This window comes from Heterocephalus glaber, unplaced genomic scaffold, assembly GCF_053883595.1.
Source record: "Heterocephalus glaber isolate CG9 unplaced genomic scaffold, H.glaber_assembly_v1.0 deba00001472, whole genome shotgun sequence".
Lineage (NCBI taxonomy): Eukaryota > Metazoa > Chordata > Mammalia > Rodentia > Bathyergidae > Heterocephalus > Heterocephalus glaber.
This window is the reverse complement of record NW_028258315.1, coordinates 15,695,302-15,710,689: the sequence shown is the minus strand read 5'-3', so window position 1 is coordinate 15,710,689 and position 15,388 is coordinate 15,695,302. Positions and strand designations below refer to the sequence as shown.

General features: G+C 39.1%; 1 protein-coding gene and 1 pseudogene across 37 annotated transcripts in view; one reads left to right on the top strand and one right to left on the bottom strand.

The window, feature by feature from the left end:
• Nucleotides 1–15,388, top strand: part of Atxn1 (ataxin 1) — a 398,693-nt gene that overhangs the window by 49,389 nt on the left and 333,916 nt on the right. The window lies entirely within an intron of this gene.
• On the bottom strand, nucleotides 5,687–5,772 carry LOC147826210 (U2 spliceosomal RNA; annotated as a pseudogene).

Genomic DNA, 15,388 nt, shown 5'->3' with positions numbered 1-15,388 from the left:
TAAAATAGGTAAAATGGTAAGCAATACACAATAGGTAAAATGTGGAAGCAATACAAATGTTCATTATAAGATGAAAAGATGGGCAAAAGCTGATATATACAGCCCTGAGAAGGAAAAGGCATGGACATGTGCTACATCATGAATGAACCTTGATGATATTATGTTAAATAAATAAGTCACAAAAAAACAACTGATTTATGATTCCACTTCTGTGAGGTAACTGAAGAAAATCTGAGACTCAAAGTACAAGGGTGGTTGTCCCAGGCTGAGGCGGGTGAGGAATGGAGAGTTATTATTTAATAGGCACAGAGTTTCTGTTTTGCAAAAGGAAAGAGTTCTAGAAATGGATGTTGTGAGGATTGCACAGCATTATGAATATATTTAATTCCACTGGACTACAAAAAACAGTTAAGATGCTTAATTTTGTTATACGTATTTTACCATAATAAAAATAATGAATTAAAAAGAATACAGTTTATCGTTATTATATTACTATTTTCATCTGATGCTAGCTAGAATTGTTTTGCTCTTATTTTGTTAAATATTTTTACAACTCTGTCTTTTAAGAATATTTGACTAAATTTTATCCTTGTATAGTTCCTCCCAGGTTTTGGTGTTGGTATTATGCTGGACTTAAAAGGTGTGCTGGTGGAGGATTACTAGTTTTGCTGTTTTCTCAAAGAATTTGTGTAAGATTGGTTTTACTTCTTTTAAAAATAGAGCCAAGGATGTAGCTTAGTGGTAGGGCACATATCTAGTCTGCCTGAGGCCATGAATTCAATCCCCAACACTGCCAAAAATAAAACATAAAAATAAAAGAAAGAAGGAGGGAAGGAAGGAAGGAGAAAGAAAAGAAAGAAAAATTAGGCCTGGAGGATTTTTGTATGAAGATTCTGAAGATATTCCAATTTAATTTTTAAAAGTTATCATATAGAATAATGTCCTTTTTGGTACACAGTTCTGAGCCTTAACACTTATGTAGTACTGCATAAGTACCACTATAATCAGGATACTGAACTATTGTAATCGTCCCAATTTAGATAATGAATTCAATTTGTTAACAAATAGCAAACTATTCAAATTTTCTATTTATTTTTAGTTGTATTTTAGTAAGTTATAGCTTCTGTTTTTCAAGAAATATCTTTCATCTAGGTTGTCAAATATATTGACAAAATTGTTGTAATATTTTCTCACTATCACTATCTGTTGAGTGTCTATAGAATCTGTAGTGATACCTCCTTTCCATTTCTAATATTGGTAATTTCATTTCCTTGTCTTTGTGATTGGTCTTGCTAGATGTTAATCAATTTTAGTAAACTTTTTAGTAAACTGCTTTTGTTTTCTGTTTCATTGGTTTCTAGCCCTGTATTATTTGTGTGTGTGTGTGTGTGTGTGTGTGTGTGTGTGTGTTTATTGCAAGCTTAGTTTAAGGTCTCCTTCTTCTAGATGGTGGATTTGAAAATTTTCTTCTTTTCTGTTATTAGGTACATACAGTTTTAAGACTGATGTATCTTCCTGATGAATACATCCTTTAATTATTATGAAGTGCTCCTGGTCCTTTAATTCTGTCAATTCTCTTTGTCTAGATGTTCATAGATGATATTTCTGTGATAATAACAGTTGTACATTGTTCAGACTGCAGCCAAGGACTAATAGTGAATTCTCTTCTCATGTTTTAGCTGCACCACACAAATTTAGACATATAATACTTTTCTTATGACTTAATTCAGTGTTTTATAATTCAAATTTTATGTGCTCAGGGGTTGTTTAGTAATGTGTTTTTCATTCTCAGAGATATAGAAAATGTTTTAAGCTTTCTTCTGCTTGACTGCTGACTACATTTCTCACTTATCTGATTTTCCCTGTAATGGTCACTTTAAATGTTTCTAGGCCAATTTATTAGATGCATATATGTTCATGATCATAATTATTAATTGGTCCTGTGACCAGTATAGAATGTCCCTCTTGGTAATTTACAGTACTTTTTACCTTAAATTTCCTTTTGCTTGAGGTTCACAGTGCTCTCCTGGCTTTTGTTTATATTTTGTTTTTTAATCCTCTATTTTCAACTTCATTATGTATTTTCATTTTGAATGGGTCATTGTTTCCCATATATGGTATATAGCTCCAATTCTACTAGTTTTGGCTTGATTCCTGACTATATATCCAGTATACTTATGATGATTATTTTTATTGAGGCATTTTAGCCTTATTTAATGTTTTATACTTGCCATTTATTTTTGTTTCTTTTTTTTAAAACCCTTTCCTTCTTTCCTTTGGATAGATTTATTTTTGTTGTTGTTGTTTTTGTGCCTCTCTTCAAAGAATACAGTTTATTTTATTCTTAATGGTTTTTGCCTTAATCTTAACGTAAACAGATACAAACATAGTTTCATTATTGTCTAAAACTTATCAATCACTGTATTATTCTCCAACACTCACACCCCAGCCATTGGACCTCCCTTGTTGCAATCCCCTGTTTACCCTTGTTGTCCCCCTGCTGGGACTTAACCACTCCCTTCTCTCCCAGAGTCCCTGGGTGCTGGTGGGGGATGATGGGCATCAGTGACATCATCAATGCATTAGTGCCAGCCTGCATACCTTCCCCACCTCATGTAGAACCAGAGAGGACTTGGTACTTGCAGAAAGTCCATTCTTTGGGCAAAAGGGAGGCCGTGCTTGATTGGGATCACAGTGGGGACAAAGAAACCATCTAGGGGTCTATTGAAACATTCTGGGAGATTTAGGAAGTGGAAAGATTGGTAGAGTGATCAGTTGGTCTTGGAGTTTGGATTTGAGAAGTTTGAGAGAAAGAGAAGTTGATGATGTTAAGCTTGAGTGGCAAATACATAATATTTATTTATGTATTTATGCATTTATGTATTTATTTTTATATATATATATTTATTTATTTATATCCTATTCTTTTCCCTCCTGAATTCCAGCAGATGATTTCTTTTCAGGGCTTTATTGGCAGGACTAAAGAAAAGAAAACATGTAATACACATGGTATATACCCAGGTATAGAAATAGTAATATAAGAAAATCACATGCTACCTTCCACATTTCTGTCTCAAGTGACTGTATAAGTGGAGGTTGGGAAGCTACAAATGATCTAGGAGGAAGGATGTGTGTGTGTGTGGGGGGGGGTAAATGGGTAGAAATGTGATGATTTTACCTCTTGTTATTTTGAATACAAGTTGCCAGTGGAACATCTGGGCAACAGATAATCAAATATGCAAGTATAAGGTTGGAAGGAGATAGAGATTTGAGAGTTATTAGCAAGACTGTAGGAGCTCTTTCAGCAGGAATGATAAAGTAAGGAAGAGAAGAGAACCCTAAGAAACCTTTACAGCATGGATTTAGAGGGAGGTTGATCCATCAGACGAAGTTAGGAGGCCAGTTCTTACACAAACTAGCTTATTTAATCTTGAGTAAAGCATATGTCCCTTCCAGGGACATCTTTCTTTTGAGATCTCTCTCTCTCCCTTCCTCATTAAATCAGCAGCCATTTCTTTAATATCTATTACATGCCAAATTCTGCTCTAGCTACTGAAGTTAAAGCACTAGATGACATATGGTTACCTCTAGTACTGGGGGCAGGCAGTGGATCCAACCCTTGCTCTCTGTTACAACAGAACTTCTGTTTTAGAACCACAAAGAGGGGCATCTCAATCAGATTGATGGGAAAAGAGGAGTCAAAAGGCTTTCTGAACCCATGGCTTTCACACTAAGCTTGGAAGAATGAGAAGTAGATCAAACAGGCATATACAAAGGAATGGAGACAGTGTGTGCAAAGAAAGACAAAAGAAGTGCAAACAGTATATGAATGGGCTGAACAGGCAACAGAAAGTTGGTAAGACTATAGTATAGTAAGGCTGACCAGGAAGGGGCTTACATGTTAAACCAAGGGATCAGATTGTATCTAGTATGCATTGCACACCCATGGGAGGACTTCACACAGGGATGTGGAAAGTCAGATGTGTGTTCCAGAAACCTCATTCTGCTAGTTGCCCATATATGACAAGGGACCAGGAGATGGACAGGGAGACCAGAGAGGAAACAGTTATAGAAAACCAGGGCAACAGTGAATATTTATTCAGCAACCACAAAGCACATGCTCCATGTTAACCACAGCTCTGTGTGCTGGGGCTCTGTCATGATCCAAGACTGGCAAGACCCTGTTCTTACTAATGGTACTGGGAGTGACAGAATAGAACCATCTAGAGGGCTTGATGACTAATCAACCATTGGAGATGAATGCGGAGGAAGAGTTTCTGATTTGGGCAGCTGGAGCTGCGGGGATGAATGACACCACTCATTGTGATGAGGATCCCATGAAAGAAACGAGTCGGCCTCCAGGGGCGGGTCTGGATCTCAGGAAGGGACTCTGTACCTTACTTACCCAGTGAAAAAATTGGGTCAGATGTTTAAGTTGCTTGATTTTATTCTGTCCCATAATTCAGTTTGGCCTCTGCCTACTGATTTGCCTGCGTGAGGACAGGCTTCCTTAAATATCTCTCCTAAAGTGAGGCTGGTTAAAACAGGAGAGTTGCTAATAATTAGCGTAGGTAGATCTGAAATCCAGTACGGTCAATTTCAAGACTCACCCCTCCTCCCTTTCCTTGACTCTCCCACCCTAGCATGAGATTGCAGCCTGCATTTTTGCTTGCCGCATAACTTGCTGCGGGAAGTTTTGCTGATATTCCCATCACACGGATGCCCAGAATGCTGAGGCTGGTAGGATCTTTGCTTCTGATCTCTCCATGTACAGATGGAGGACTGGGGAGGTCGTGTGCCTCTCAAGGTCCCAGTAGGGCTGAGGTCAGAGCTTTTGATTCACCGGTCTCGTTTTGGCACTGTGCCTCCCTCTCCCTCATTCCATTCACTCTAGTGCTTAAAGAGCAGGGCAGGAAAGTTCTTTGGTATATGTTGGTGCAGAAGTTGGGAAGTGACTAAGCCTGTGTGTGTGACTTTGAGACTTCTCGTAAAAGTCAAGAAGAAACTGACTGTCTTAGCTCTGGGGAAGGGAGACAGTATCCTTGGGTATCGCCCTTGAATCAAGCAGCCCCTGGCCCAGGGAGCCCTCCGGATTGCTGGGAAGAATCAATCCTTTCCCCCAAGTGTAGGAACTCACTGCACTGGAACTTCAAAGAAAGTCAAAAGCACGGAAATCACCAAACAGAGTGGGGGAAGTACTTTTTGTGGGTAAGAGTTTCAAGTGCTAGAGAAGACATGTGTGGAAAGGACATTTACTTTCATCAGCTTACAGCATCTGGTTTTTATTCTTTAAAAAGAAGCAACACCTCCCATTATGGTGGTCCCCAGGCAGGTAAGCACTTGAGATTTTGATCTGTATGGATTCTTCAAGGGAGTGCTGCACAGCACCTCTTAGTAGTGATCTGCAGCACCTTGTGGGATGCTGTAGTGCTGCCAGTTTTCGGGGAGGGGGAGAGAGAGGCCAGGGGCGGCTAAGCACCACTGTGGGAAACAGCAGATCGGCCTTTTCTCTCCCACCCCACCAGACGTGCGGACCTCACTCAGGGGCCAAAGGAAAGGAGTGAGGAAGTGGGCATTAAATTCTGTTGTTTATTTTTAGCTCAGTGCCCACCTCCAGAACATTCATACACTGTGGACTTCCTGGTGGGTGTTTGCCCTCTTCTTTCATATATTGCTCTTCTTTTATGTAGATTTGGTTTCTTAAATGATGATAAATGATACATAACACAGAAGTTACTACACTTGATCTTAGCCAAAAGGCCGAGAAGCGATACACAGAAGTTACTAATTTAACCGTTTTTCATTAATTTATTTATTTGGTCATGCAGAGGATTCAACCCAGGGGTACTCCACCACTGAGGTACATCTCCAGCCTGCCTCTCTTTGTTTCTTTACTTCGCTTTCTTTCTTTGTTTCTTTCTTTTCTTTTTCTCTCTTTCTCAGTTTTTCTGTCTGTCTCTGTCTCTGTCTCTCTATCTAGCTTTCTGTCTTCCTGTCTTGAAGAGTCTTGGCAAACTGTCCAAGCTGGCCTTGAACTTGTGAGCCTCCTGAATAGCTGGGCTTACAGATGTATACTACCATGCTTGGCTGTTTCAAGCATTTCTGCCTGTGCATGTCAGTGGCATTAATGTTCACAATGTTACCCAACCATTGTTAACCCCATATAGCTGGACTTTTATTATAAAGACAATTTACCACATTGAACAAAGAAAGGAAACATTGCCCTTGACCCTGCAGCCCAGCATGGGCGTTGTTAGAATTAAGGTCTCCAAGTCTTGTCTCCTGTTTGTAGGATTTTGTTGAAACCTACTTGTGGTAGTGTTCATAGAGTTCTGAAGAGAATTTTAGAGTTGTCGTGGAATTGAAAGATGGATTGCCCCATCCTAACCTCCCCATTTAGAGGAAGGAGCCAGTGGCCAAAAGAGCCCATGGCTTGCTTAGCTGGGCAGTGGCCTGGCTGGGCCCAGGGTCCTGGCTCTCTGTCTCCATAGCACCACCCCCTGGGCTCCTCTGTCTTTACTTTCAAAATGTGTTACACAGAATTCATCGGTGGTTTATTTTTAGGGTGATCTTTCTCTTCTCTGTTTTTTTTTTCTTTATGTGGTTTCTGTGTCTGGGTTTTTTTTTTTAGGTGGTGTCTTCAAACAGGAATTTGTTCTAAACAAGAAAATCCCAACATTCATGCCATTCCTATGGCTTATTACTCATGACCCTGATACTCACCCCCACCGGCCAAGTCTGTCCTGGTTCAGCTATGATTGGATTTAGGATGTTGCTATTTTGGGTGGGTTTTTTTTTCTCCCTTCCCCATTTGTATTGAGGATTATAGTAAAACCAGTAAAGGTGATAGTCATTTTTCCAAGCTGAGTTATTAGCCAGTTTCTTTTCCTCTTCTTATGTTCTGTTTTCTACTTAGAAAAGAGGTGAAAACTCCCCGAAGCAAAGCCTTGCAGCAAAAACCCAGCCTGTTTGCTTCCTGAACCCTATGGCTGATTTGCTCCTTAGCTTTCTGTGCTGTCCCCTGCCCAGCTCCTGATTTCCCTTCAGGGAGCAGATTTCACGTTGGGAAGGAAGGACTGCAGGAGGCTGGGGTTTAGTGTTTGGGGCGGCCATGGCAACTGCAGCCTTAAAGGAGGACTAGGGTGGCTGCTTTGGACAGGGCCAGGATTCAGCGTTATCTCAGGACTTCTGCACAGCCTACACCACGTGACCACCCGGGAAGGTTATTAAACCTGGCTCTTCTCTCCCTCCTCCTCTGATCCCACTGCAGCCACGCAGGGGGAAAGGAAGCTGACAGAGGACTGAGCACCCCAAGGAAGAACAGAACGACAGAGGCAGAACAGCAGTGTGTTGTCATGACAGCACCCCAGCTCTTGAGAAACACCCCCAAATCCTTGACAACACTCTCTCTTTAAGAGTTGAGCATGACATGGGAGGGGATCAAGAAAGGACAAATCCTAGAAGACTCCAGAATTCAGCTGCTGTGAGGGAAGCTCTGAGGGTTTTTTTTTCTGCTTTTCAAAAGCATGAACTGCTCCCACATGTGTTTCATAAAAGTGTCATTGAAAAGGAGAATGAGAATACAGATTAAGCTTCCGTGGCTTAATAATAGTTTATTTTGCAACTCTGAATAGTTTTTTCTTCTCATTCAGCAGATCTTTCTAGGTGTCATTCCATTTATTTTAAATAATGAGTTACATTCTGAGTGGATTAAGAATTTTATTTTTTAAACTCTGTATTGTATTGGTTCCTACTGAGAAATGTGCTTTGTACAAAAAAAAAATGTTGATAGGTAAAATCTCTTTGGTTCCAAACAACGGCCCATCCTGAATGCTGAATTTTGAATGTTTTCCTTGCCAAGAGACTACGTGATTCTTGATCAAAAATTATATGAGTCTGACATTTCATTTGGGGAAGTCTGATGAGGTCTTATGTTAATAAAAACAAGTGACTCTTCTTATCACCTCTTGGTATCTGCCCTACTGGCTCATGGGCTGCTGTCTGACTTAGCTCTCCTTGGAAGTCACATTGTGCCTCAGAAATCTCTTACTATGACCCACAAACTGTTCAGACTTCACTCTAGTGAGTCAAAGGTAAGAATAAACAAACTGGGAAACAACAGCTCCCCTTTTCTGACTTCAGCCTTCCCTGAAATCCACTTGGAACCTGCCTTTGAATCCAGTTAGCTGTGTTTCTTCCTCTTTCATCTCTCCCTTGCTCCTGACTTTCAGGATCTTTCTCATCCCCTGCTTTTATTTTGATTATTTCTGTAGCAAACAACAGGGAAAGAGTTACTTAATTTGTAAAAACATAAAGTGGTGCGGTCACAGATTCTGAGATTAGCCTGAAGTCTGTGACAGTTTCAGATGGATGACAGCAAGTTTTTTGTTTTTGTTTTTGTTTTTTTTTGCTTGCTGACTTCTGAGCTCATTTGTTGGTTTTAAAATGCTGTTTAGTACTGAATAATTGAGAAGTTTCTTTCTGCTGTGGAGCTGGTGAACCTTTGAAAATAACAAATCAGCAAATACCAAGGAACTAAGTACATGCTTACTATTTCTTGTCTATTATTTCTTGTCTAGTGGTAAATCAAACAGAACAACAAAAAACAAAAATAAGACTTTTCTGGAAGCAAAGTGCAGCTGTTAATTTGGGGCCAAAGTTTGTATTGTACATGTTAAATTTTTAAAAATCTTTCTGAATAAACTTAAAAAAATACTTTCCTGACATACTGGAAGTTTTCTGTCTATATAAAAATTAGCTTAGTTGAAAAAAAAAGCAGGCATTCTAAAGAGTTTATTTTATTAACTTGGAAAGTCATAGAATCAGAATGTTGGAGCTGAAAGGGCTTTAATCTATCTTGATTTTCTCATTTTATAGATGAGAAATCTGAGCATAGTGAGGTTAAATGACCAATCCTCGAACACACAGTTTAATGTTGGATGGTTGGGGATGAAAACCAGCTCTCCAGACTCCTCATTTAACGCTTTTTCTTCATCAGATACAAATTTTAATTTAATTAGGACCTTTTTGGTTACTCAGAATATTTTGAAAATTAATTTGCCTTGAAAATTTAGTATGTCAACTTAATTGTTCTCATACTTCAGAAAGAACAAAAATGTTCCTGAACTAAATGACTAAATGTTATTACCATAGAGTGTGGAGCATCTCTATCCTCCCTCGCTCTCGCTCTCTCTCTCTCTCTCTCTGTCTCTCTGTGTTTTATCCTGAATATTCTCTAATGCTTGTTATTTTAATCCATTTCACAGAAAGGTTTATATGTTGAGGAAAAAGCCAGTGTCACCTGCGGTATAATCTTGAAACATGGAGGTATCACCTGGGAGAGGGCTAGGAGTAGAAGTGGGAGAGTTGGGAGTGGCTGGTCCTTGGGCAGCTCAGATACTGTTCATGTCATCCTCCTCCTCTGCTAGCACAGGTGGATGCCAGCTAGGTCCTTCTTCAACCGGCTCCATGAGTGATGGTGTGCTGGAAGGGACTTGAAGGGTCTTTAGATATTGCTCAAATCTACAAGGTGCATCATTAATTTGCAGTCAGGTGAAAAGTTAACCACTGAGCAGTGGAAATGATTGGAACTTCTCTCCTTCTGCCTTGTTTTGTTTGTGGTACATCTCTTGCCATTGGAAAGGATGGATGTATTGGTCACATATTGGCTCTGGGTGCTCCTTGCATTTTGAAAGCATTGTGGGTGAGCTGATGTGCAGAAGTGCTGTAAGGTCTCTGGAGGGGACCTCATTCTGCTCCCTGGCACAACGCTTTCTTCCTCCTGGGTGGGCCTCTTGCTGGGATGGGCAGAGGGGTGTGTGGCTGTTTATTGGTGAGAACAGTGTCCATGTCCCACTGTCTTGGGGACTTGATTATTTGTTTATATTTACTGGTTGCAGACTTATTTAATGTTGTTTAATCTATGTTTGGCTTTGGAAGAAGTATTTAAACTGGAAGGAAGAAATGTTTGGTCCTTTTGTGAAGGCAGGTTGGCCATTTAGCGAGAGAGGACAGCACCAAATGTGTTAATTAAAAACATTTGCGGATTAAGCCCTATGAGAGTGTTCTCATTCCAGAATCGGGAAAGGAGTAAACTATGGGGAAGAAACATAGATAAGCAGAATTTTAGAGTAAGAAGAAATTAGGCTTGGCTCTTCAGAGAACACTAGGAAAAACATTAAGTAGAAAGAAGCTAAGAAGAACTTTGTAAAGAACTTTTTAGGAGAGAAAAAGGAGGAAGAGAAAGAGGGAGGAGTAGAAGGAACGGGAGAAGACGAGAAGGAGGAGGAGTTACGGAAGAACACTGTAAGAGATGAACTGATGGCTGCATTCTAAACAGCATCTTCATCGGTAGGTTTTGAAGGGAAGGGAACACCTGCGAAGAATCTTAGACAAGTCCAAAGGTCAAAAAATAAACATTTTTAAAGAAGCAGAGATTATAATAGTTTGGTGACAATGAACCTACTTGTGTTTAGAACCTTTTGTCCTTAGTATTTGATAATGCTAATATGAGACTATGTTAATAATATGCTAGGGAATGTTACCAATTTATTTTTTTGGTAGGGTACCGGGGATCGAACTCGGGACCTTGTGCTTTCGAGGCAGGTGGTGGAACCACTGAGCTAAATCCCTGGCCTGAATTTTACCAATTTATAATCTAAATCAGATTTAAATAGAACCTTTGAGTCTTCATACAAGGATATTTGGGATAAAAGAACTGAAAAAGCTTTGGACAAAATACACCTCTTGTCTGCTTTTCTAGGATCAGAAAGACCTTTTCTCTCGAAAAAGTAAGAGAACTCTTTCCCCACTATTCCTAGGCAGGAATTCTGAGTCTACCTAAACTTGGGGATTATGGATAAGTCAGAAGGTAAACTAATTTCTTTCCTTCATTTGTTCTTTTTCACAAACAATGTGCACAACTATCATCTGGGAGTTCCTCAATGACGATTCACTTTTGTTCAAGCTTTCATATTTTTCTAGTAAAGATTTAAAATTTTAATTTTGTGTACTCAGAATTAACCATTTTCAGAGAGTGTATTAACTCAGAATGTTTAATTAAATACATCAAGTGAAGTTAGAAGGAAAAAAACCACACTTTGGGCAGAAGTCATTGTAAAAGTGGTGTAAAGTTTTCTTCCTTCCTAAATGGAGTGCAGTATCTATTTCACAGACGCTATCATTGCTAGGAAATTGTGACACTGAGGTAGTAGAGTTGCGATGCCTCAGACGTCATCTTTTTTCTTAGGACCCTTGCCTCTCTTATATTCCACTTTCTTGGTTGCATGTCTTAGAACTCCTTTTATATTTGCCTATATCTGTAAACTTAAGGGAAATCAGATAATCAAGTCTATGAAACCACTGGGCAGAAATGTGTGCAGGAACTCTAATGCCTCGCTCTCCTCCTCCCTCATTTGGCCTGAGGCACTGCTGGCCATGTTCTGGATGCTGGAGGCTGGAAGAGACCAGGAGGATCATCCAAGGTTAAATAGGCCTTTAATACAGAAAGTCAGGGTCATCAGTGTGCATGGCATGTTTAAATTTAGTGACAACCCAAATGCCCATTGGCTAAAATAATAGCAATAAATATGGCCGCTTCTCTTGACTAAACCATATACAACCAATGTGATATTTTATGATACTACAGTGGGATTGCTAGATCTGCCCCTTTTCTTTCTTTAGTTGAGGCAGGGGGAGCAGTGGAATTTTTCTACACACACCAGACACCTACTTGGCTCATGAGACTGGGATAAAGGCAAAGTGATAAATTATACCTAGATTTTTATGAAAAATACATTTCCCCAAAGTAGAAACAGTGATCTTATAAATGGATTCTTTTCAGAAACATTATAAGTCTGACTTTTAAAGCTCAGAATGTTTCTCACAGAAATAGTGTATTAGAGCAGCATCCCAAGAAAGTCCACGCTCCTCTTTGTGGCTTTGAGCCCATCTCCATAGGATCATGGTGTCCACAAGCCCCTTTGACAGGTGATAGGTGATTATAAAGATTGGTCATCATGCTTTCAGTGAAAAATATGAGTAGAAGCAGGTCGTTATTTGATAAAATTATTACAGCTAACAAAGGGCCTCATGGACATGAACTCAGTTACCGAATTGGTTCCTGAGGGCTCAAAACAAGAGGGAAGTTAATGGTAAAGAGAAGAATATTTTAGCAAGGGGAGCTGTCTAGACTCAGAGCAAGCTGGTTGATTTGGTCATGAAATTTCCAGTCACTGAAGATATTTAAGCAGGGGTAGAAAGAGCTTCTTATTAGAAATTCTCCGGAGAGAAGCTGTGAATTGGAGAGAAGTTTCTAATTAATGACTGCACGTTTTTCTCCTGACACAGACTTGTAGTACTTAAGATTCACATATGTTTCCTGGTCTTTAAAAGAGAATTCACCCATGTTGAAATAATTTAAAGAGAGGTAAATAGCCATACTTTTACAATGAAAATACAATATAACCTTTTATTTTATATATTATGCTCCTCTTAAGCATACACATAATTTTTTAAAAATAAAGAACAACATTTTAAAAAGTGCTATTTTCTCTTATGAGCATAATATTAACTTATTCATCTGGTTTATACATTTAAGTGTTGATAATAAGATACTCAATGGTGTGTTTGTTATTCCTTGTTCAAGTGTTTAAATTCATTGTCAGAAAAAGCAAAAGTTTATTATAAACATGTAGGCATCTTACATAGTTTAAATTTTTCATTGTTTCAGGAATTTGTCTTTGATATTTCTGCTTATTAATGGTCCTTATGGATTCCACACAGTGAAGTTCTTTGACTTGTGCCCTACCCTGGGTGGCTGTAGTTTTCAGTTAACCCTGACAAGGGTGACTGGTGGTGAAGCCTCCAGGGAGGGACATTCTGGTACCAGACAGCCTGTGACTTACTCTCTCTGTCTGTTCCTAGGTCACACATTTTCAAAGAATTTGAGTATAATTAAATACACTTCATCATAAACTGAAGGCTGAACATAATTTAATCCTTCCCTGAAGGTAGTTTAGAGTCTTGGTGAGCTTTCGGGTCACGGTGAACATCAATTACCTTCTCGTGGTGGGTGTGCAGAAGGAGGGAGTTAATAGAGTTCCGTTTGATTGCGTCCTGGGTGGCCGGACATTTGTTTTGTTATTATAGGGAGTTCAGTATCAAGGCTTGAGAGGCAGTGCTTCATGTGAAATTCGCAGACAGAGGGGAACAGAATAAAGATAACGAATATTGATGATGACAGTTCACATGCATGTAGTCTCAGTTTTTAGTCTCAAAAGCACTTTCATATATCTTGTCTTCCATTGTTCCTTTTAATACTCCCAGAAGGAGATAAGACAGTGAACATCCCATTTTTGCAAATAAGGACAACAGAGGTCAGGAAACTTAGGGCCCTTCCCCAAGGTTGTACAGTATATCGATGGCTGAGACCTCTGGACCCCACATTCAGTGTTCTTTCCAAACATTTACTCCCATTTACCATGTTCCCTGCTGTATATATACAGATGCATTTAACCCTCATAATGGCCCACGAGTGGGTATCTAGCCATTTTCTTGGTACTATTATGAGTCCAGCTTTAGAGATATGGATACTGAGGCACAGAGAAGTGGGGTGTGCACTAGTGAGCAGTAGTGCTGGAATTTGAGCCCAGGAGTTCAGGATCCAAAAGGCTGTACTCTTCACTATGATGTCACAGGGCTACTTAGTGTAAATAGACACCAATGTTACAGACATCAGGAAAGATATGTCTATAGGTAGCTTCCTGTTGTGAAAATCTCCGCCTGTTTGGGAGGTCTATGGTCATTCACTCAGGTTTTGAAACACATTTACCAATTTGAGGTCTTATACCTATTACTTATCCCCTGAATGTTAGTTTCCTCGTCTCTAAAATAAAACTATAAAACATTGAATATTCCTGTAAGAACAAGATGAGACCCAAGTAAAGTATCTAACACACTGCTATTGCACAACTTTTATTTTATAAAGTGGTTGCTATTATTATTGTTATTATGCAGTCACAATGGCCAAAACTATCTCCAAGTTTTTCAGTGTTAGATATTTGTACCAATTGTATAAATGTGTATATATTAATCAGATGCAATTATCTTTCTTGAATCTTTAAAATAGGCAAGTCTTATGATTACATTTGGTAATATTATTATATTTATCTATACTTAATGTGATTTATAATTTTATTTCATTATGCAGTGAGTAAATGATCTGAGAACCCAAATTGTCAGCCATACAATTTGTGACTGTGATATAGCTGCTAAGATAGAGACTGGAATTTAAAAGCACAAAGAGAAATGTTGATTTCAGTGATTGTAAACAGGCCAGTCAGACACTACACTCATAAACTATGCAGAACTCATTAGAGGATATATCATCTTATCCAGTTAAGCTGCTATGGCCCAATACCATGGATTAGGTAGGTTTGATATAAAAATTGATTTTTCCTAATTCTGAAGGATAGAAATCCAAGATGAAGGCACCAGCAGATTTGGGATCAGATGAGGACTCGTTCCCTGGTTCGTAGGTGGTGACTTCTTTACTGTGTCCTTACAAGGCAGCTCACTTGGGCCTCATTTATAAGAGCACCTATCTTATCTGTGAGGACTTCACCCTCACGACCTGATCACCCCCCCACCCAGCCCCACCTCCTAACACCAGCACTGTGTGAGTTAGGGTTCAACAGAGGAATTTTGAAGAGACACAAGCATTCAGACCGTAGCACACACAATGACCTCTTTTATTCTGTTTGTACACACAATGCCTAGAACTCCCATTTATACACTGGCCCAACTACATTTGTTTTTATTTATTTGTTCAGGGTATTTTCACAGGGGTTATATATTTACCACCCTTTAACATGTTTTCTTGACTTTGTGCCTCAGTGTTTAAATGGTTTGTAACTCAGGAATTCTGTTGGCTTACTAACTAATGCTACCTACTTAGTAGACAAAAGTGATAGTAACTGCTTAATAAGTGCTTTGCATTTTTAATATACATTTCTTTTTATAAATACAAAAATTCTTTTAATATTCGTTTAACTTGTAAAATGGTATTAATGTTTTCCTTTATAAAAAATTACCATAGTGCATGTCTATTGCCAGACTGCGCATGTCTTCTATATTCCTATCAGGAATTTACTTAGTTTGCTTTATGTATTTTGTAGGTTTAGGGAATAAAATAGTGAACAAGACAAAGATTCTACCCTCAAAGGGCTTTGCCACTATCCTGGGATGGTGACGAGGATAGAAGGAACAAATGATGGTTTGGAACCTGGTTCCAAAGGGAGATTTCTGTGACACCGACAGTGAAATTCGATCAGAAAGCCATTCTTGCCAACACTGAGTACATAAAGGCTTGATCCTGTTATTTCGTCTT